Raw genomic sequence first — 21,740 nt, 5'->3', positions numbered from 1 at the left:
CTCGAAATTACGGCCAAATTTCCGAGTTCGACAGAAACATTCCCGAGTTCGACAAGATACATCTGAAGAAGATCGGAGATTACATCGATCGAACGGATGTAAAAATCGCACTCAATATGAGAACAGTAGTTCGATGAATCCAAATAATACCAACGACTGTGAACTTCTGTATTAGACATATAAACCTAATTATTTATTATAATTATTAAATACCTACAGACATTAGTGTTTCATCCTTTAAATATGTAGATCTACATTCTGTTGTTACTTGTGTTATTTGGATTGTTCGATGACTTTTCTCATCTTGGATGCTATTCTCACTGCGTTTCGGTCGATATAACTACCGATCTTCTTCAGATGCGTCGTGTTGAATCAGAAAATTTTTGTGTCGAACTTGGGAATCTGCACGAAATATCGAACTGAACTATTTATTTGATCCACAATAATAGATTGTTCTCATTCTGTCAGCCATGACCCAATAAAAATCTTAAGTAATTCTTAATTGTTTTTTTAGTATCGTCTGTAGTAAGAATGGACGATTAACTCACTGAAGACTGTCATTTAGAAGTCTTATATAGCTGTCTATATAAACGTGTATCTAAACGGGCATATATATATATATATATATATATATATATATATATATATATATATATATATATACACGTCCAATTTTCTTTAAATGTATATGTATAATCAATAGTTCTCTTGACTGTATTGTTACCGGCCGTATCGTCTAGTGTGTGTATACATTCTGTTGTTGTCATTTTTTAATGTGTGCGGGCACGTGAATGGTTAACACATTCAAATCGATAGTTAAGTAAATGTATGTATAATGGGTGTATATACAGACACCAAGAATGTCTCTTGAAATGTATGTATAATATACATACTTCTGTTCGTTTTCTGTGTGGATGCATGCGTGCGTTTGTTACACATTAAATTACAGTTTATCAAACGAAACAACAACGTACGATTACGTACGAGAGATAGTTCATTAACAAACGTACATATACATCCTTTCTTGTGCGTGGTACAGACAAAGGGAAATTTACTTTTCTCTCATTGTTCTTTTCCGCCAGCGGTTGATACTTGAAGGTTTTGTAAAGGAAGATATTTCCCTCTGAAGCAAATACCAAACAACAGGTTATATTTTACATATAAATTTATTTTCTCTCGGAGTTTGTCAGCATTTCTCTTTTAGTTTCTACATCTATGTCGCCCGATACAGCCCCGAAGACATAAAAATGACGACCTTATCGTCAAGCCGATCTTCAGTAAACTGACAGTCTAACTGGACTCTAACTCTCTGACTGACCGACTCTTCTGTTTATGTAAATATATCATAACATTATTTCTTTTTTAGTAACACACTTTCGTAAACAGGTCAATATTGTTGCTTATGGTTAACTCTAAATATAGTGTTTTGCCGAACTAAAATCTTTTATTATAATAAATATTCTAACTTGCTTAAAATATTGGGTCCGGTACATATTTTATTGCGACTTTAAAATCTGTCATTGTTCCAAATATTTATTTTATAACATCCTTTCTGTTTAATATTTTAATAAAATTGTAACATATCGAAGCGTTGCCTCTTGTTATTCACTCCATCTCTCAAGTAGTCAAGCGTTGCCCGGGAGTTTTGTTATTTGAATTCTCATTCAATAGAAGTATTTTTTTTACTAATCACTTTCTCCATTGTACCAAGGATTGACTCGAAGAAGGTTACGTCATGAAAACAACACTCAAAATGGAAACAGTAGTCCAAATAATACATATGATCCAAATTACCAATCCTCATCTAAAAAAATTCGAAACGTCGTTGTGATTTATTACAGCGGTTAAATTGTTAGGTTATTGCAAAAATAATGTCGTTTTCTGACGTTCAACAACTATATATATAAAAAAAACGATATTATTTTTACACCAACCTAATAATTTTGAATTAGTACAAACTGTCATCATTTTTATCTAAGATGAAATATATTTTATTTGTTTATGTTTCTACCGGCATCGCGATAAAACACGAGGAAAATTATTTTTAAACGTGTATTATAGTTTTTCTTCAAGTGACCTAAAGTTCAATTTCTGCGTCCAGAATTATTCTATGATAAATTACTTTAACAAGTTATGTAATCAGTAAATTAATACCTTACTAACAAAACCGGCAGAAATTCTACGGAATAAGAAATATATTTAAAAAATAAATATGATTTTTAAATTGCGTCTAGAAGTGTAAGCCATGTTTAGTTTCAGTACAGTTTCCGATGGTTCGTTGTTCTACACAAGTCCTGAGAGGTGGTTTGCAGTATACAGTTCTCGAGTTGGAATCCACAGAGCAAAAGATTCTTCCAGTGTTGACACAAAAAAGAAAAACATATGCGAAATTGCTACAGAAAGGTTTAATATTTATGGAGCAATTCTGGTTTCTGATTGGCTGGTAGCAGGACGTGAATTAGTTCGATTCGCCAGTTCCTAGCAGCATCGTTCATAAATAGAATCTCCCGACTGTGCGAGATCATACCCGTTATAATAAAAAATATTGTAACATCCCTTCTATTTTTTATAATGGGCAAGTCCCTTTGGTTCATTCTGCTAAAAAATAAATGCATATTTTTATATGTCAATTATACAACAAAATTAGAAATCATTTGGATCTTAAAATCTTAGCAGCTAAAAAGACGCCATTTTTAATCGTGTTCAAATGTCAAACAGATAAATATGCGTACAGAGAAGAGAAATAAAAGAAAAATGGAAAGTATTTTTACCTTAAAAAGGAATGGGTATGTGAAAAAGAAGCCATTTCTTAAATTTGATTATGCAGTTTTGTTAAAAAAAAAAGCGCGTACATATATGCATATAAATATATACATATAAATAAATCTATATATATAAAAATGTAACTCTTGGTTCGTTCGCAATTAATTGTCTAAAAAACCACTGGACGGATGGCTTCCACGTTTTGGTATAATATGTTTACTATATCCATGTGTGTTTTTATATATTTCTTTTTAATTATAACATTATACTTAATTTTTCTATGATAAATAGGTGTTTTTCTTTGTACCGATAGGCCATTTTTTTTATTTAGGGACAATTATTTATTATCGCTTCCTGTCACGTGACCAGTGTTACAATTTAGCGGTTTTCCTACTAGATCTGGAGATTTCGTCTGCAATCTAGCGGGGAATTCTAGAAAATCTGGAGATATTTGGCACCAACACACCCGCAATTTTAGATTAAAAAATAAAGAAAAGCGCTTGAAAATACTTTAAAACATAAAATAAACTCATTCATGTAAGTAAAAAAAAAAAAGTAGCATTTATTGCCTTTGGTAACAATTATTTATTGATTATTTGTTTTGTTTTTCACCTTTTTCGGCTAACCATTCTTAAATCTCGCTATAAAATCGATTTTTCCAAGTACATTTTAGGTGGGGGGCATTCCAACCTCCGAAGTTTAGTTTAAAATACGATCTAAGCAACCCTGTTTTATTTAGAAGTATTTAGTCGAAAATTGTAAAAAGCAAGAAACAACAGCAAAAAAAAAACTTATACCAATACAGTAGAATTTAATTATCTACCAACCTAAATACTTTTAATATGCTAAAACAAAGTGTTTTTGTTTTTTATTTTTCTAATTTCAAAATATGTTGCATCATTATTGTGATGTTTAATTTGCAGTATATTTCAATTAAACTTTTATTATAAAAAGTTTGAGTTTATGATTTGTTTCCTGCAAAAGAAAAAATACCCTCTCTGAAAAAAACAGGCAAAACTAGCTGATAAAATATGTAAGCCTTCTGGGGAGCTAACCGCTTCAATATAATTCCAGAAACATATAGTGAGAAAACACGAAACATTTTATATATTGAATATACTATGTTTATAATTTTTTTATTGTAGGAAGTTAAAATATGGAATTTGGGGGGGGGGGGAATTAGCGATTTTTGAAAATTTCAGACGATAAAAGTTAAAAATCTAGCGATTTTCTGGACATTTCTTTCTCCTGATCTCGCGGTTTTTTTTTTTTTTAATCTCAGTTGCCAACATTGCATCACTAAAAGAACACTACAGGCTTTATGTAAACAGCATGTGTTTACAATATCGGTAAATTTTCAATGGGTTTAATCACATGATTATTGATAATGTAACCATGTGATTGAAATTTAATTTAAATTAACCACATGTGGTCGCTTTCCTATCAAATATTCATCGAAAAATGGTAGGTACACACAAAATGAATGCCGACGCTCAAATTGTATAAACATTTTTACTCCCCCCCTTTTACTTAAAAATTCACCAAAAATCAGGAAATTAACGAATTTTAATGAAAATTGCAGTATTTTTCAAATAATGATCGCAGAATATAAGGAACTAATTATTTTTACTTAACTCTTAGTGAAAATGTTTTATTTTGTTTAAACAAAAAATACCTTTACTAAAGTTATGGTTTTCAGTAGTAAATAAAAAACGCAAGAATTTATTTTTGCTTTTTTTATATAAATAAAGCATCGTAATTTGTAACAATAAAACATAATTTTTACAGTAACATTACGAAAAAAGCCCCTAAAGTCCGTATTAATGAATTCGATATAACTCGAAGAAAAATGAATTCTCGCATACTATTCAGGAAATTAAAGATTTAATTAGATTCCTATTTCAGTCACCTAAATTATTTAGGGTAAAATGAGTTTAGGAATTTATAGCCAAACCTAAATATATATTTTTTTTGCTTAAAAAAATAGCATTAATACAGTAAGTTAAGTAAAATTTGCATAGAATGCTCTGCTTTACGGTTGTAAAAATGGAACGGAAATTTGAATTTCGTTCCCTTTTAAATTCGGTACATTTTTACATTGTGTCCAACTCATCGTTTACATTCGACACGTCAACTTTTATAGCTTTTCGGGTATTCTGGCAAGGTTAGGGGTGTCTATTCCGAAAGCCGTTCTTAACATGGGTAGATTGGTAGGTGTGTCAGAAATTTCGTGAAAAATAGTGAATAATTCCACCCCGTCTTTCCAAGCTTATAACTCCTCGAGCAATGTAACTCAAGCCCTAATTTTTTTCCAATTAAAGGAGCAAGGACCAAGGTTTCATTTAAAAAAAAACAAAAAAAAAACATGTTCTTAAAAAAAAAAGGTTTTAACTTCGGACTTTACAGGTAAATTTCTAAAAAAACACTACCTTTTTTTTGTTGTTTTAAATTTGAATATATTATTTATTGACCTTTTCTCTTCAATTTGTGATATATAACACTTTGGTGAGTAAATTAATTATTTACTTTTTAATAGACATTTCAAAATGGGAGGCGTGAATTATTCGACCTCCTGTCTTTCCAAGCTCATAACTCCTCGAAAAATGTAATTCAAGCCCTAATTTTTTTCAATTAAAGGAGCAAGGACCAAGGTTTCATAAAAAAACAAAAACAAAAGAAAAAACAAACAAAGTTTAAAAATTGAAAAATATTGAGTTCGTAAAATTCATTAGTTTTTTTTTAAATAAAAAAAATTTCTATTACTTTTAAAACAACTTTATTAGTATATTTTGGAAGTATAATCCATGAAGAAAATAAACAACCCACTTTTAAAAGAGAAATTACGAGATTTTTATATTTTATTCGCAGTTTCGTGATTAGGGTGTCAAAAATTCTGATACATCTACTAGACTGGAGTGTTTATTCGTTGTAAACGTACCCGACAACCTATAAATGTCGACATTTCCAATGTGAATGGTAAGCTGGACTTATGTAAAAAATAACAAAAAGATATACCAAACTGACTTTTTCGTTTAAAAATGGAATTATTTCCCTTTCGTTTTTTTTTTTTAATTTTTTTTTTAATAAATATTTTGTGCAATTGTTGAATGTTACTGTTTTGATTATATTCGTTTGGGGTGGCACAATTAAAAAATTAAGAAAGATTAAAACGAAGCGAAATTTAAGTTTCCGTTCCATTTTTACAACAACCGTAAAACAGCGCATACTCAGCAAGTTCTATCGTAATTTATAAGCACAATATTGAAACACTAAATCAACATTTTATTTTTTTTTTGCATAATTAATGATGGAAGTATTTTTCTGTTTATTTACTTAACATCTGTTAAAAAAAAAATAATTTATACATTCTCTTGAAAAAAAGAATCGAACATTTCTCTACTTTTAACAAACTGAGCCACAGCAACGCGTGGCCGGGTACAGCTAGTATACATATAAATAAACATACATGCAATATGTACCCGTTTAAAAAGAGAGTTTCTTTTTAATTTAAACAATGCAAAAAACAGGACATTTTTGATAAATAAGAAAGAAAATTAATATACACAAGAAAAAAAGCAGGCAATTGTAATTTATGCGTGCCTTAAAATAAGCATGCAAGAAGTATTTGTCGAAAAGAAAATTCGCGCAGAAAATGTTTACAAAAAAGTTTTTTTTTATTTCAGTAAAAGTATTAGTTACGAATTAGTAGGTTAAAGTGTTAATACAAATAAAATGGATGCAGTTTAACGTCTTGCCCAGGACTAATTTATCTATTTTATTTTATTTTTTCAATATATTGAAATTTATATACATACAGGCCCGTGAAAAAATTATTCAATCGAATCCCCCAACAAGTTTGGGAGAAAACGCTTTAACTTTATCTTGTTGCGGTTTCGTGAATACATCAGCGATATTTTGTTCTGATGATATGTAATTCAAAATAAGGGATTCCTTTTTCACCTCGTTTTTTATGAAATGGTATTTTATATCTATATGCTTAGATCTTTGGTTGATTATGGTGTTCTGTGCTAAGACTATACTGGCTTGATTAACTGTTGCTTTTTAGATTTCCATGAAATAATAGACCAATTTTCTGATAGTCTGAAGCAATATCCAGATATACTTTTTCGATCTTCGTCGTTTCCCCAATCTGAATCTGAAAATCCTTCTAGCTTTAGGGGATCTTTTCTAAATACTAACTTCTGTTCTTTAGTTCCTTTTAAATAACGAAGGACTTGTTTAGCTCTGTTTAAATCCTTCATTGTCGGTTTTGATAATTTTTGTGACAGTTTTGTTACTGTATAGCATATATCAGGTCTCGTCGCAGTCATCAAATATACAAGACTTCCTATCATTTCTCGGTATAATTTATCGTCTTATTTCAGATTCGGTGTGTATATTTTTATTAATATCATTTTCGACCGGTGTAGAGCGTTTCTTGCACTCTCCCATTCCAAATTTTAATAGTATTTTGTCAATGTATCTCGATTGATTCATCGTAATAAGTCCTTTCCTTTAAGTAAATTATATTCCCTAAAACCAAGATATTTTGCCAAGATTGGTCTTTTTTAATCTTTTACTTAATTTGTTCTTAACATCGGTCAACATTATGTCACAATTTGATGCGATTAAAATATCATCGACCCATAAAATCAAAATCAGTAGTTTATTGTCTTTGTGTTGGGTATATAAACAGGGGTCTGCAGCGCATTGTCTAAATTGTTGTTTAACCATATAATCATGAAATACTTTATTCCAACACTGAGCACTCTGCTGTAGATCGTACAATGACTTATTAAGTCGAACACGCTATTTTTATTTTTTATTATAAATCCCTCTGGAAGGGTAATATAAATTTCACAATCTCTTGGGGCATTTAAATAAGCATTTTTTACGTCCATTTGATGGATGTTTAGGTCATATTGTGATGTGATTTGCAATAAAATTCTGATTGTCGTTAGGTTTATGGTAGGTGAAAACGTAGAAAAATATTCTATACCGTAAATCTGAGAGTATCCTCTAGCAACAAATCTAGCTGTGTACTGTTCAACGCCTGATGCTGTAGTCTTTTTTGTAAAGACCCATCTTGTAGAAATAACATGTTTATCTTTTGGGAGAGGTACTACCGTATAGGTATTATTTTCGGCCAAAGCTTCTATTTTTTTTTCATGGCTATTTTCCATTCATCACAATGTTCTGAATTAATTGGTTCGTTAAAGCTTTTTGGCATATTTTCCATCGAATAGCAATAGTCGATTTGATAATCTTTCATATTGTCGACAACAAAAAATCGGGCCGTTTTCTATTTCTTTTGGGGTATCTTTCGGGTATTATGATGGATACTCTTGTCCCCGTCATTTTCATTGTCTTCATTTATTTTAATAATTTAAGGAAATATAACTTCATCCTCTTCATATGACGGGGGTTCGTCTTTAATATTAAACGTGTCTGTGAATTGTACACATCGGATTTTGTAATTTTATTTTTCTCTGGAAAGAATACTAAATCGGCATAATCTCGCACAGTCGGGAGATTCTATTTATGAACGATGCTACTAGGAACTGACGAATCGAATTAATTCACATCCTGCTACCAACCAATCAGAAACCAGAATTTCTCGATAAATAAACCTTTCTGTAGCAATTTCGTATATGTTTTTCTTTTTTGTGTCAACACTGGAAGAATCTTTTGCCCTGTCGATTCCAACTCGAGAACTGCCTACTGCAAACCATTCATCTCTCAGGGCTTGTGTAGAACAACTAACCATCGGAAACTGTTCTGAAACTAAACATGGCTCACACTTCTATAGGTTATGAACCCAATATGCGTCTTTATTTCGATGGATCCGAATCAAAATTCGAATTGTGGTAAGTGAAATTTCTAGGATATCTACGAATTCAAAAGCTACACAAAGTACTTCAAACACAACCTGAAAACAGAAACTACTGTCTTTCCGGAATTAATACAGTGCTTAGATGACCGAAGTCTATCACTGGTAATGAGAGAAGCCCTGGACGATGGCTGCAAAGCATTGAACATATTGACAGAGCATTATTTATCGAAAGAAAAACCCAAAATTATTTCTTTGTATACTGAACTGACCTCTCTAAAACGAACGGAAGCCGAAACCATTACTTATTATATTATAAGAGCTGAAACGACTGCAAATTCTTTAAAAATGTGACGTGAAGTTACAAGCGACCGTCTGTTAATTTCCATGGTCCTTAAGGGATTACCGAGTGATTTCAAGCCATTTACCACCGTGATAACCCAGAAAGAAAAACCTATGAATTTTAACCAATTCAAGGTAGCACTCAGAAGTTACGAGAAAACTGAAAAAAATGATCATAGAAAAAAACGAATCTACATGAAATTTAAAAATGCATACAAAAACACCAAAATTAAATTATATCCATGCCGGTAATAAAAACCGCAACTTTGTCAAAAACAATTTTTCTCCTAAGAAAAGTACAAAAGTCATTTGCTATAATTGTGGACGACCTAATCACAAGAGTTTCCAATGTAGATACAAGACTCAAAATGGCGACTCCATTAAAAATGTGGAGAGTTCCGTTAACGAACATACATTCGTATTTTCATGGACGTTTAACGTTTCAACAAACAATAATTTTCTTGTCGATTGTTGTGCCACAGCACATGTGGTTACAAAAGAATTTGATTTTATCAATTTTGATCCCAACTTTAAGCCTCAAAATCATTTTGTAGAACTAGCTGACGGCAGTCGAGTAAACGATATAGTTTTGAAAAGAGGCGATGCTAAAATCTCGCTAAGGAACAACAAAGGTGAACTGTGTTTCTGTATTCTAGAAAACGCTCTTCTAATCCCGAAATTTAAACAAAATATATTTTCTGTACAAGCTGCCACTAAACAAGGTGCATATATAAACTTTAGCCCCAATAAATCAAAACTGGTGTACCCGAATGGAACTGTATTCGACATTAAAGAAAATGGAAGACTCTATTATTTAAATAGCGTAGTCCCATCGAAAACCGCCTGCTATGATTTACAGACATGACATAAAATTCTTGGACTGCAATATTCCTGATATCAAACATTTGCCGACTGTAGTTGATGGAATGAAAATAAAAGCATAAAAAACTTTAACTGTGACGTTTGTACGCAGGGGAAAATGACAAACTGTCAAAACGAGATACAAGACAAGAAGGCCAAGAAAATCCTATCAATGGTGCGTTGTGACTTGAACGGTAGATATGTGTTGACTTTCGTAGATGACCATTCAGGTTTAATAATGGTTTACATTTTAAAGAACAAATCAGATACCCTGCTACCAACTAAAAAATAATTAGCCGACATGGCTCCCTACGGGGAAGTAAAGTGTATTCGCTCTGACAACGGTACGGAATTCACTAATAAAGACTTTGAACTTTTACTAATTAACCATCGTATCAAGCATGAAAAGTCGACCCCTAGATCGCCATACCAAAACGGGACTGCAGAAAGAGCTTGGCAGACACTTTTTGAAATGGCAAGATGTCTACTTATTGAATCAAAACTTCCCAAAAGCGTCTGGACGTACGCACTTATGGCGGCTGCCTATAAACGAAACAGGTGCTTTAACAAAACACTATCTAAAATGCCATATGAAGCTTTCTGTGGTAGAAAACCAAATTTAAGCACAATGCATGTATTTGGTTCAACTTGTTTCGCATATATAGATAAAAAGAGTAAATTAAATATTAAAACGGATGGAGGTATATTTGTTGGATACGATAAAAACAGTTCCTAACGGCATCATTCATAAATAGAATCTCCCGACTGTGCGAGATCATACTCTCATTATAGTAAAAAATATTGTAACATAGCGCAAAAAATATTTTTGTGTATAGAAAAAACAATAACGCAGCAAATATGAATTTATTGATATTTCTGTGAAAATAATGTCTATTGTACTTTAAATATACACTTCAGCCGAATGAGATAAACTAAGTACTAATAAATACTCAGAATTAGTTTACTTCTTCAGTCCAGCACCTCTTGGCAGCCAATGATCTTTTTCCCTCTTTATTTTAAATGTTCCCTTTTTATGTTACGTTTAACTGACTTCTTTCTTTTAAGAATCGTTGTATGTCAAAATTATTACGAGTTCTTTTCGCAGATCATTACAACAATGATCATATATTATTATTATAAATATACTATAAAACGAGGCTACATTAAAAGGAGATCACTCTCATATTCTTGTTCAGTGTTGCCAGATTGGTCTTAAAGCCAAATTTCGCCAATTTTGCCTATTTTGAAGCAGTTTGGCTTTAAAAAATGTATTTGGCCGGGTTTTTTTTTCAAAGGGTAACGTACGAACTAACTAGAAAAGAAACTATCATAATATAGATTGACTCAGTAATTTAACAAATAACACTAACAACACGGTGTCCAAATAGATAATTAATGAAACCTTCGATTAAATAAAAAAAAAAATAAGAACATGTACCAAGGCATTGTATTTTTTCATAGAAAAACTATAACGTTTTAAAATGGAATGTGCTCTTACGAACTCGTAGCACTTGTACCCCCTCGACGTAAATACTCTCAACTAACCTGACACATCAAAATAATCAGAAATCTTGTATTTTTTCTCACATCAGGTTAGAAGAAAAATAATTTACTTGCTGCCACTTCAGATATTATGCCAATATGAAACTGTGAGAAAGCTTTATGCCTTTATATAAAGGTATAAAGCTTTCTCACAGTTTTATATTGGCATAATATCTGAAGTGGCAGCAAGTAAATTATTTAACACTTAGGATTTAAAAAAAAAAACAACTCAATGAATCCATTAGCCTTAAAAAGTCTCGACGAAAAAATATGATACTTGGGTACTAAGTTAATACATAAACTTCCAAAATAAGTTGTTTTTTTACTCACGTTCAACTCCACAAGGAATATCGCCACTTGAACATAAGTAGCTACTATTTGGGACCATGCTGAGGAAAGATTAACAAGATATTGGTTTATGTTACATTTAAACTTTTGCACTTTATTAAACATCTCGATATAACTCTCAGTAAGTTCAGCTTCTTTTAAAAATCTCATCCCAAAACTACCATTCTTCAGTTTTTATCATTCCTATCAATACGTTACTCTTTATAATTCATTGTAGTTTCGGTTTGTTCCATTTAATTGTTTAGTTACACACAACAGCTGATGCAAATGAAGAACAATTGTCAGTAGGTACATGCAAAGTTAAAGTCATAAAACGCGATGAAATTCAAGAATTTCGTGAAAGGAGTTTTCACTAGAAAGGTTCCATAGACAAAGATCCAAACATTGGTGGTGAAAGAAGAGAAGTTTGGTTTTAGAGGTGTTAAAAATAACATACCACTTCTTCCAATATCGCATCAGATAAGAAAAAGAATCGGCGAGAACTTGACCACCGGTGCTTTTAAAGGTGCTGCTATAGACAGTTCTGTCGACCGCATAGATGTTGACAGCTGGAATTAAAAAAAATTATAAATTATTAAAAAAATCGCTATAAATCGATTCGTTAAGATAGTAATTAATAGATTAGTTGATCGGTTTATTTTCAACCTTATTTTATTTATAATTCTATTTCATAATTTTGTTAAATAATTATTTTACTATATGTATTTCTTATGTTATTAGTCGATAGATTTTGATTGTTTAACTTCTGATACACCAAATATACGTATGTCAGTATTGCCTTTCTTGAAATATCGAGTAATTTCCAAATGTCACTATAAAATCATTAATAAAATTCACAAATCTTACTGCAACCCAATCATATTTGTTACAAATAAACTTCAGTCTATGTCTGACTTGTCAACTAATTTCAATCATAAATATCCGACATTTTGTTTTATTCTCGTTCAGTAACATACAGGGACACTTTAGTGATCCTCTCATCAGTAAGAGGTGTTACCGTGAATGGATTTTAAACTCACCCAACTATAATCCTCCATATTTTACCTGTGAGATTATCTCATAGAAATTGTCTATCAAAACAATCTCTAAATTATTTCTGAACTGAAGAGAGTCACCACAACCAAAATCAGTCGTATCGAGTTGTGCTTGTAACGCAGAGATGTTCATTTGAAGCATATTATTAAACAGAGACGAAACAAAGACTGTTTGACATCCATCACTTGAAGTTTAGTGGACAAGGCAGATATAGGGTGCTCGAATACATATAATATACTGACAAAGCTACTACAAGGAAGGTAGATTTCATCTACCGTGCTAGAAAACTTCTTACACCTGCCAATATCCTATAACTCGACAAAGCCACAATTCGCTCATGCATGGAGCATTGGAGCATTGTTGCCATATCTGGGCTGGTGTACCAACCACTAGTTTATCTCTCTTGGACAGAGTCCCAAAAAGAGCCTCTAATCTAAAAGATTCCACACTGTCTACCAACCTCTGGCCCCTTTTCCATCGCCGCAATATTACACCCTTGTGCTTGTTTTACTAAGTACTTCAATTGAATGTTGGAAAATGTCAAATTAACACCTTTATGTGAAATTATGCTGTTTTTTTTTATTAGTTCAGAAATAGCCGTAGCTCGAAGCTATTGATTTTACTGTCTCTTATTTCCGCTGGATAGAAAGACGAAAAGGAAAGTGTCAGCTTAACGAACGAAGAAAAAATAAAAAGAAAGTTTGTAATACAAGTTAGTAACTTTCTATGTACGTTCTTATCGCATCTCTACTTCAACACAGATCTATGGAAAACAAAATCTAGTTCAGACTGTATTTTAATGTAATCACCTCGCCGGGATAAACGCTGTCGTTGTCAATTGTTCGTTGAAATATTCGCGCGTTAAATGATTATTGTTGATGCAGTCTTATTTATTTATATAATAATGTGCGCAATTAAGTCACCCCATGTGATGACCTGCTTTGTCTGTCTAGCACGCAATAGGTTATTTTAAGGAAGATAAAAAGTGCGAGTAATTGGCCCATTTTCGATTGACCGACCTGGCTCAGTGTGACTAATGACTTAATAAGACACTACGAGTGTAAAAAACAGAAATCTTTACAAGACGAAAAAAGAAACAGAAATTAGTTGCACGAAATTGGCAAAGAGCGAACTCTAAGAATGTATCTGTCGGTTTTAATGTTAGTAGTCGGTATCAAAGTTGGAATGTTGGATATTCGTATCTTTCCTTGTTAGTACTTTATATATTAGTTGTTCACACTCGGCATTGTCCGGGAGTCAATTCATTTTCGGCCGTGTTCCGTTTTTTTTAACTGTTATATTAAAAAAAAAAAAAAAAGCAGTCATTTTTTCAGTAGGATTTCGAAAATTAAATTTAATTATTACGTCATCGTTTGATTATAGAATTATTAATTGAACGAAATTGTTATGAAATAATCGATTTAACATAATGTTGCTTCAATATTTATTTATAAAATGATCAAATATAAACAACTATCAATACTTTAAATCTGTTTTAAGCCAGGAAAAATGACTTTCTATTCGATAATGAAAATTCCTTGGACACTTCAAACGATTACTAAGTAATTTTTAAACTTTTAACAAAATAAATAACTTGTTTATGAATAAATATTAAATATATAGTCGTGAATTAAACTTCGTAATTAAATTAGTTTTTTTTTTCAATAAGGTTGCTAAAATTTCGTCTTATTTTTTTTATTTTTAAAAGAGGTTACATTATTAAAATTGTTCCCGACATAAAGTTGGATGTGATTTTGCGACACTAACATTTTTAATTCCTATTTTCTCTTTTAGCAATTTGAAAAAAAAAAATGCTTCAAATCGTTTGATCACCGGCAGATTTGTTTGGCCTCATATGAAATCAGAAATCCAGTATTAATCACAATACTGTGTGCCGTGTCAAAAAACCAAGATCACAAGACACACCCGTACACTTTCTGGGGTTTATTTTCGTTTTTTTGTTTTTTCTCGCACCTTAGGAGCATTTCGCGTATGTGAATAAAGAGATAAACCTACTTGATGGAATGCGTCCATCGTCTACCCCGCTGGTTTGAAGCGTTTCTCGGTGTCTGACATGACTACAGACACCATAGCAGAAACTTACATACTTTGATGAATATCCCGTTTTGGAGTTCGGGCTTACATCACTATATACAAAGGTCACCAGTTCGAATTGAGTATATTTTATCAACTGATGAAGTTTTTAGGAAGGAAAAGAGTGTGGAGACAGCGTACTATCATTTTGGGTTCTCCTGGATTCTGTATGACAGTGAAGGATAGCATAAAATGTTCAACCAATGAGATGATGTATAGCACCACACGCAGACTGTCCGGTTATATCTTTTTGAATCCTCCATAAAATGTAGACTTCAACTCTTTTGTAAACTGACTTACCACAAATCTGACAAAACTAATAACAATGCTCTGGCACAAACTCAAAGACCTACATAAACTCATGCAGACGAGAACATGTTTTGACATGATCTTGCAAATGCGCGTAACTTGCAACCGCTTTCAAGATCCTTAAAAGCTTAATTTGTCTAACGAGCCTTTTCGTTTGACGGTAATACTTGTCGTAAGTGGTACGCTATCGTCAGTTTATAATAGCGATCGTATTTAGTCGATTTTATTTCCGATATTTTTCATTTTTTTTTTTACTTGACATTGATTTTGATGTCGTTATCGCTGTCAAGTTTCACTGAGATTGTTAAAAAAAAATTTATGTCAAATTTCAATTAGATTGTTAAACCTTTTTAATGTAAAGTTTCAGTGAGATTGTTAAACCTTTTTAATGTCAAGTTTCAGTGAGATTGTTAAAATATTTTAATGCCAGTTTCAGTGAGATTGTTAAACCTTTTTAATGTCAAGTTCATCCTTCACAATATCACGAGTTTTTTTTCCATCTTCTAAACAACAACGCAGTTCCATTCGTTGTTGTTATAACTTCTCTGCATCAATTGTAAGTGTAATACTAAATTTTTTTACGTGCAACGTGTTGGCAATTCCTACATGTCTCTTCCTAAGCCGGGCATGACATGTCCACATGTTTATAGCCGCATATTTGTTTCTCTCGCGTCGAACATGCTTTTTATTCTCTCTGTTATTTTTATAATTGTTTTTATACTAATTAGGATTGCGCATAGAACTTATATCGTGCCTAGCTAATTCCTCCGTCGTGTGTGTGTGTGTGTGTGTGTGTGTGTGTGTGTGTGTGCGTGCGTGCGCGCGCACGCGCGCGTGTGTTTGTAACTCCTTTTTTTACCAATCATTGCATTGAAGTTCTGGTTAGCAGCTGTCTCTCACTTTTAATATAGTTATATCACCTCATGCATCCAATATTCTTCGGCTGCACATGCTGTCCTTTGATTGCGCAAAATCGCAATTTTCGATTTGTGAAGTGATTCTCATTAAGAAAGGCGAGAATGTGTGCGCGAATGTATGTGCCTTTATGGTTTTTTGCTGTTGAGCATGTATCGTTCATTGACGCAAGTTGTTTTAGTCTCAATTAACTCTGAGACCTTGCGAATGAAAGCACTGTAGTTACGCATTAACTCCTGTGTGAATGACAAAGAGTTGCGTACTTACATTACCTTTTTACCCACGAACTCTAAGAAAATTTCGTATTTAACGTTGTCTGTTTCAAAGTTTTTTGTCTTTGTTTTTATATATAGTTCAAATTTTTGTGAGGTCTTAAACTTTTCGTTGATACAGCCTATCCGTTGATATTAACGGTTCTAAAAGGTACATGCTGACTCTCCACAGTTTACATCATGTATAGGTATGACCATAATAAAGGCGGAATTTTTAAACCCCCCCCCCATAACAAATAATAAGAAATTGTAAAATAAAATTGATTCATTAAATTTTTGCAGTATTCTCAAGAAAAAAAGATTATTAAAAAATCTCAGATATTTTTTTTTACTCTCCATAAAACCGATGAATTTTCAAAATTTCTCCAAAAAGCTAAAAATGGCAAAATTGGAACCAAATGTTATTTCTACATATTTTGACATAAACAATGAAAACAATGCGATTTTTAAATTCTCTCAAAAAATCAAATAATTGATTAATTTCGTTAATTTGTTACAAACTTATTTAAAAAAAAAAAAAGGCTGAACTAAACTGAAATAAAATAATATAAAAAAAAAATTCTCATATTTTGCCTACCAACGCGATCTTATCAGAATTTTTAGGGGGAGGGTGATTCGCATCTTAGTTTTTTACATATCAAAATATACTTGAATGATGAAATAAAATATATTTTTTGGGGGGTCACAAAGTTCCCTAATTTATACGATTTTTCTCGATTTTTTAAGAAAAAAAGAGGTTGGAAAATATATAAAAAATGTTTAAGTTTTACAAAATTTAAAAAAAAATATTATTTACATTTGACAGTTTTTACCTATGTAATTTCAAATGATTTCCGAAATTATTTCTAATTTTTTTCAATGATTGAATTTTTCAAGGTTTATGAAAAAAAAAGCTGTGGAAGATTGCCTTTTAAAACTTATGAATAAGCAGACAATCTTACTGTTAATAATAAAAAAAAAAATAATCGATGCCATTTTTGAATAGTGAAGAATTAAAAATATATACTTAGAAATCGAAAGTGAATAATTTGTTATACGAAAGGTCAATGAGGCAATAATCTTTTCATACATCACTAATAAAAATTGTAGTGTTACTCTAACTGAAACAATTATGATTTAAAAGTTAATTAAATTTCTTTGTGCATGGCATGCTTTACAATATTAAATGAAAATGTGACTTTTAGTTCATACAAAAATTTTGTATGGAAAATAAGTATCCGATAAAGTTAATTTAGTTAAGATTTAAAAAAAGCTTAGTTTAAGGAATTAAAAATTGATATTTTCTAGAATAAAAGGGAATTTAATAGAATCATTTAAATATTACTTTTTTCGAGCTACAGATTGCTATCTTGAAAATTAATATTAAGAGACATTAAGTCAGTTAACGGCTTCCATATCAAACTGGAAGTTAATTGTTTAAGTGTTTGCTTAAAATATGATTTTTTTAGTATCCTATCTATATATTTCGTTTTCATATTTCAAGCCAAAGGTAAGACTTTTACTGTCATATTTCACTTGAATAATGATTGAACAAAAACTTTAAAAAGATATAATATAATTTGTACTAAGTTTTTTTTTCTATATTTTTAATATTTTATAAGATCTGGCCTTTGTATGTCTCCGACGCCATGTTGATTTCTTTTTTTTATGTTTATTTTGTGACGTTCAAATTTTTTTATGTTTATTTTTTGGCGTTCAAATCAAATTTCGTCAGTTTTATTCAGTATAAAATAAAAATGTTTAAATGTGATTTGAACCCTGATCCTTTCTCTTCAATACAGAGTAAAAATTACGATGAATTAATGCCATTTTACTAGTTTTTGCTTTCATTTTTTGTTATTGGCGTCAAAAATTAGTGTTATACCTATATCATGTAATACAGTGGTTATCAACCTTTTTTTTACGCATGGACCCATTTCCCCTTCTTTTTTTTCTTGGGGGACCCCTCATAACTTACTAGTCATAAAACAATATTCTATTTTTCACTAGTATAAATTTTGAGGTTTTAATCAACAAAGAAATAATATATAAAGCTTTACTTTTAAATGAAAACTAATTTAATACAAATAAAGTATTCATCATCATCATCATCATCATCATCAACAACAACAACAAGAACAAGAACAAGAACAACAACAACAACAACAACAACAACAACAATAATAATAATAATAATAATAATAATAATAATAATAATAATAATAATAATAATAATAATAATAATAATCATCATCATCATCCTTTGCCAATATCTTGTATCACAATATTACAATGTTTCTTCCATGGTCAAGCTGATGGATATCAGAGCTGTTCAGGGAATTGAATTCCATATAGCATTTATGCACACTGGTTAAAATTTTTGATAAACAATTAAAGTAAAATATGTGTGTGTAGAGAGAGAGAGAGAGAGAGAGAGAGAGAGAGAGAGAGAGAGAGAGACAGACAGAGAGAGAGACAGAGAGACAGACAGAGAGAGGGGGGTATATTTATTCAATTTATTGTGATTCATGCTGTTCGACGTGTTTCTTTATATTTGGTTACCTCGATATTAATAATGACAACAGCATATTCTTTTCATTGTTTTGACCCTCGAGTTTTTATCCGACACAGTTAGACACAGTTAATCAACCGAGAACCACATCACTATATATAAAAGCATATAAGATATCAACGGATACACACTCGAGAGCCAAAACAATGAAAAGAATATGCTGTTGTCCTAGCCCTAATAATAATAATAATCGAAGATCACCTCTTTTCACAATGTTAAGTCTATTGCAAGCTTTTGATAACAGTCAAGAAATACGACTAAATCCTGATTCAACAAGAAAAGATGTTGGAAAAGCAATAACGTAGAGCTTTGCTTTATCCCAGAGCAAAGGGTACTTTTGTAGCAACATCCTTTCTTTTCCATACATTGTACTTTCCATCTTAATTTCATCACTTTGTAATTCAATGAGAGGCTCTTGCAAAGATATGTCTATATCGGCAACATTACCTTCGAAAGAAATTGAAACCCAAGTCGGTATAACCATCATGAGTTGGTCACTAAACTTAGTTTTCATATCTTCATGCATATTTTCCATTTATTCAGCATATAATGCAAGATCTTCAACTTGCAAATCGCTGCTAACAGATGCCAAACAAGGAAACTGTTCAAATGCATGACGCCTGGTATTATTTTATACAACTGTAATTTCCTCAGAAAAGCAGCAATAGCACTTTTACTAGATATCAAATCTTTTCTTTTGAGCTGCTTATTAAGTGAATTCAATTTTTCCGGAAATAAAGAAATAAAATAAAATAAATAAAACAGACAAAGGAAAGCCTTGCCGAACAGTTGTACACATTTCTTTTTATTTTCCAACCTGAAGAGGAGATACTACTCTCGAAAATTAGGGACATCAACATCTATCATCTTGTACAACACATTATGTTGGCAAATAAACGTAATATAATTGAAAATTATTGAAAATTCCTTCTAATATTGTCATTCTTTTATATGCGGTGTTTTCTACGAACCGCATTGATATAATCTTCAGACACAACTTCTTTCACTCTCAATTTTCAAATATATCTGATGAGAAAAACACATCACATTTATTTGCAAGCAGCTGTTCTCCAAGTTGTGTGTTAGCAAGAAAGGAAATAATAGATTCCCAAAGTGCAATAAAAGGCTGAAAACAATTCCCCTTTGATAGTCATCTCATTTCTGTTTGTAATACAAACCGCTCGAACTCTTCTCCAGTTTGCTTACATAATTCATGAAAAAGGCGGCCTCGGAGAGAATTTAATATGGTTAACTACTCATATTACGATAGTAAGGGCATCATGCAGACGTACACGTTTTCTTTGCAAGCAAGCGTTAGTGGTGTATCATGCAGTGAATACAAAATACTTGCGGGACAGCTTTTTTTTTATGTGCAATAAAACCTTTGTATATCTCCTGTCATCGAAGGTGCATCATCAGTAGCATAAGCGATTATATTTTTGAGTCGAATATTGTTTTCCTGGAAATAAGTAACAACTTCATTAAAAATTGTTTCACCTTTTGTGTCTGTCACAAGACTTTTAACAAAAAGCATTTTCTCTTTGGTTCTTCATCACTGTTAAATCTAACATATGCTTATAAAATGACCTCATAATCTCTTAAAGTGGATTCATCAAGTTGAAGAGCAAAATGTTTCACTTGCAAATGAGCTATCAATTGTTTTTCTACATCTTTTGCCGTTTCATCAATGCGCCGTGATACAGACGAGTTGCTTAAAAGGATAGAATTAGTAATTTTACTTGCATTTTGTTTCATAACTGACGAAATTATAACAGACACTACTGGTAGAATTACTGCTTCACCAAAATTATGAGGTTTTCCTGCCTTTGTTATTATTTTGCTAATTTTATTTGATGCCAGTAAACCACCACACATTTTACTCACTTTCTTATTAAACAACATTGTTTTTCTAGTTTGCAAATCACCACGGAAACTTTTTTTTAAAATATTCTACTGGTTTATCTTTCTTTCCTGTGTTCTTCTTTTCTAGAAGGATTTTTAATTTACAAAGTTTCATGGTATCATTTGAAAGTACATCCATATATATGATCTACATTGGTTTCGTTTCATCATGTGGTATTGCAATAAATACGTAAGATAAATATTCAACGCAGTACTGTCGGCACTTCTTTTTCTTGGGTAGCCATGAGATGTCTGCAAAACACACACACACACACACACACACACACACACACACACACACACACATATATATATATATATATATATATATATATATATATATATGTATATATATATGTATATATATATATATGTGTGTGGGGGTTGTGTGCGTATATATATATATATATATATATATACATAATGCTGGCAATATAATTATTGCAGTTCATAATATCTAACTATATATATATATATATATATATATTGCTATTCATTTTTATAAAATTTTTCACCAAATACAACGCATATTTAGAAAAGTAAATGTTTGAGGTAAAACTAGTAAATAGAAAATGTTATAGCTAAAATAACTTGAATGATTGAAAAAAAACTACACAAATCATTCATTGTTATCATTAGGATCATCATTGGCATTTTTTAACTTCCTCAAAGCTTATAATTATATCAGATAACTGCCAAGATGTGAATTGATATTTGAAATTTGTATTAAAACGGAAAAAAATTGCCATTTTTCTCTTCAGTCTTTTTATACTTTTATCTTGGGAAATATTTTTTTCATTATTGACACGCAGAAATTAAAAACAAATGCGAAAGAATATTTATACTAGGAACTTTTAATATCTTTTACCTTTCCACGATGAAGTTCAAGGTTAAACTGAAATGAACTGCTTGGGTCAATTCGACATTTTAATAGATTTTCTCCTGGAAGAGTTTGACAGATTGACGTATTTCTGGA

General features: G+C 31.3%; 1 protein-coding gene across 1 annotated transcript in view; it reads right to left on the bottom strand.

The window, feature by feature from the left end:
- LOC145288909 (putative nuclear hormone receptor HR3) overlaps positions 1-21,740 on the bottom strand; it is a 938,903-nt gene that overhangs the window by 826,666 nt on the left and 90,497 nt on the right. Inside the window, exon 2 of the mRNA XM_080136367.1 lies at positions 12,123-12,234. The gene's annotated coding sequence lies outside the window, so the exon portion shown is untranslated. The remainder of the gene's footprint in view (positions 1-12,122; positions 12,235-21,740) is intronic.

The sequence above is a fragment of the Euprymna scolopes genome, chromosome 2 (genome assembly GCF_053919585.1).
Source record: "Euprymna scolopes isolate OS-2025 chromosome 2, ASM5391958v1, whole genome shotgun sequence".
NCBI classification, from domain to species: Eukaryota; Metazoa; Mollusca; class Cephalopoda; order Sepiida; family Sepiolidae; genus Euprymna; species Euprymna scolopes.
Note: the sequence above shows the minus strand (reverse complement) of the source record. Positions and strands in the feature narration are given on the sequence as shown.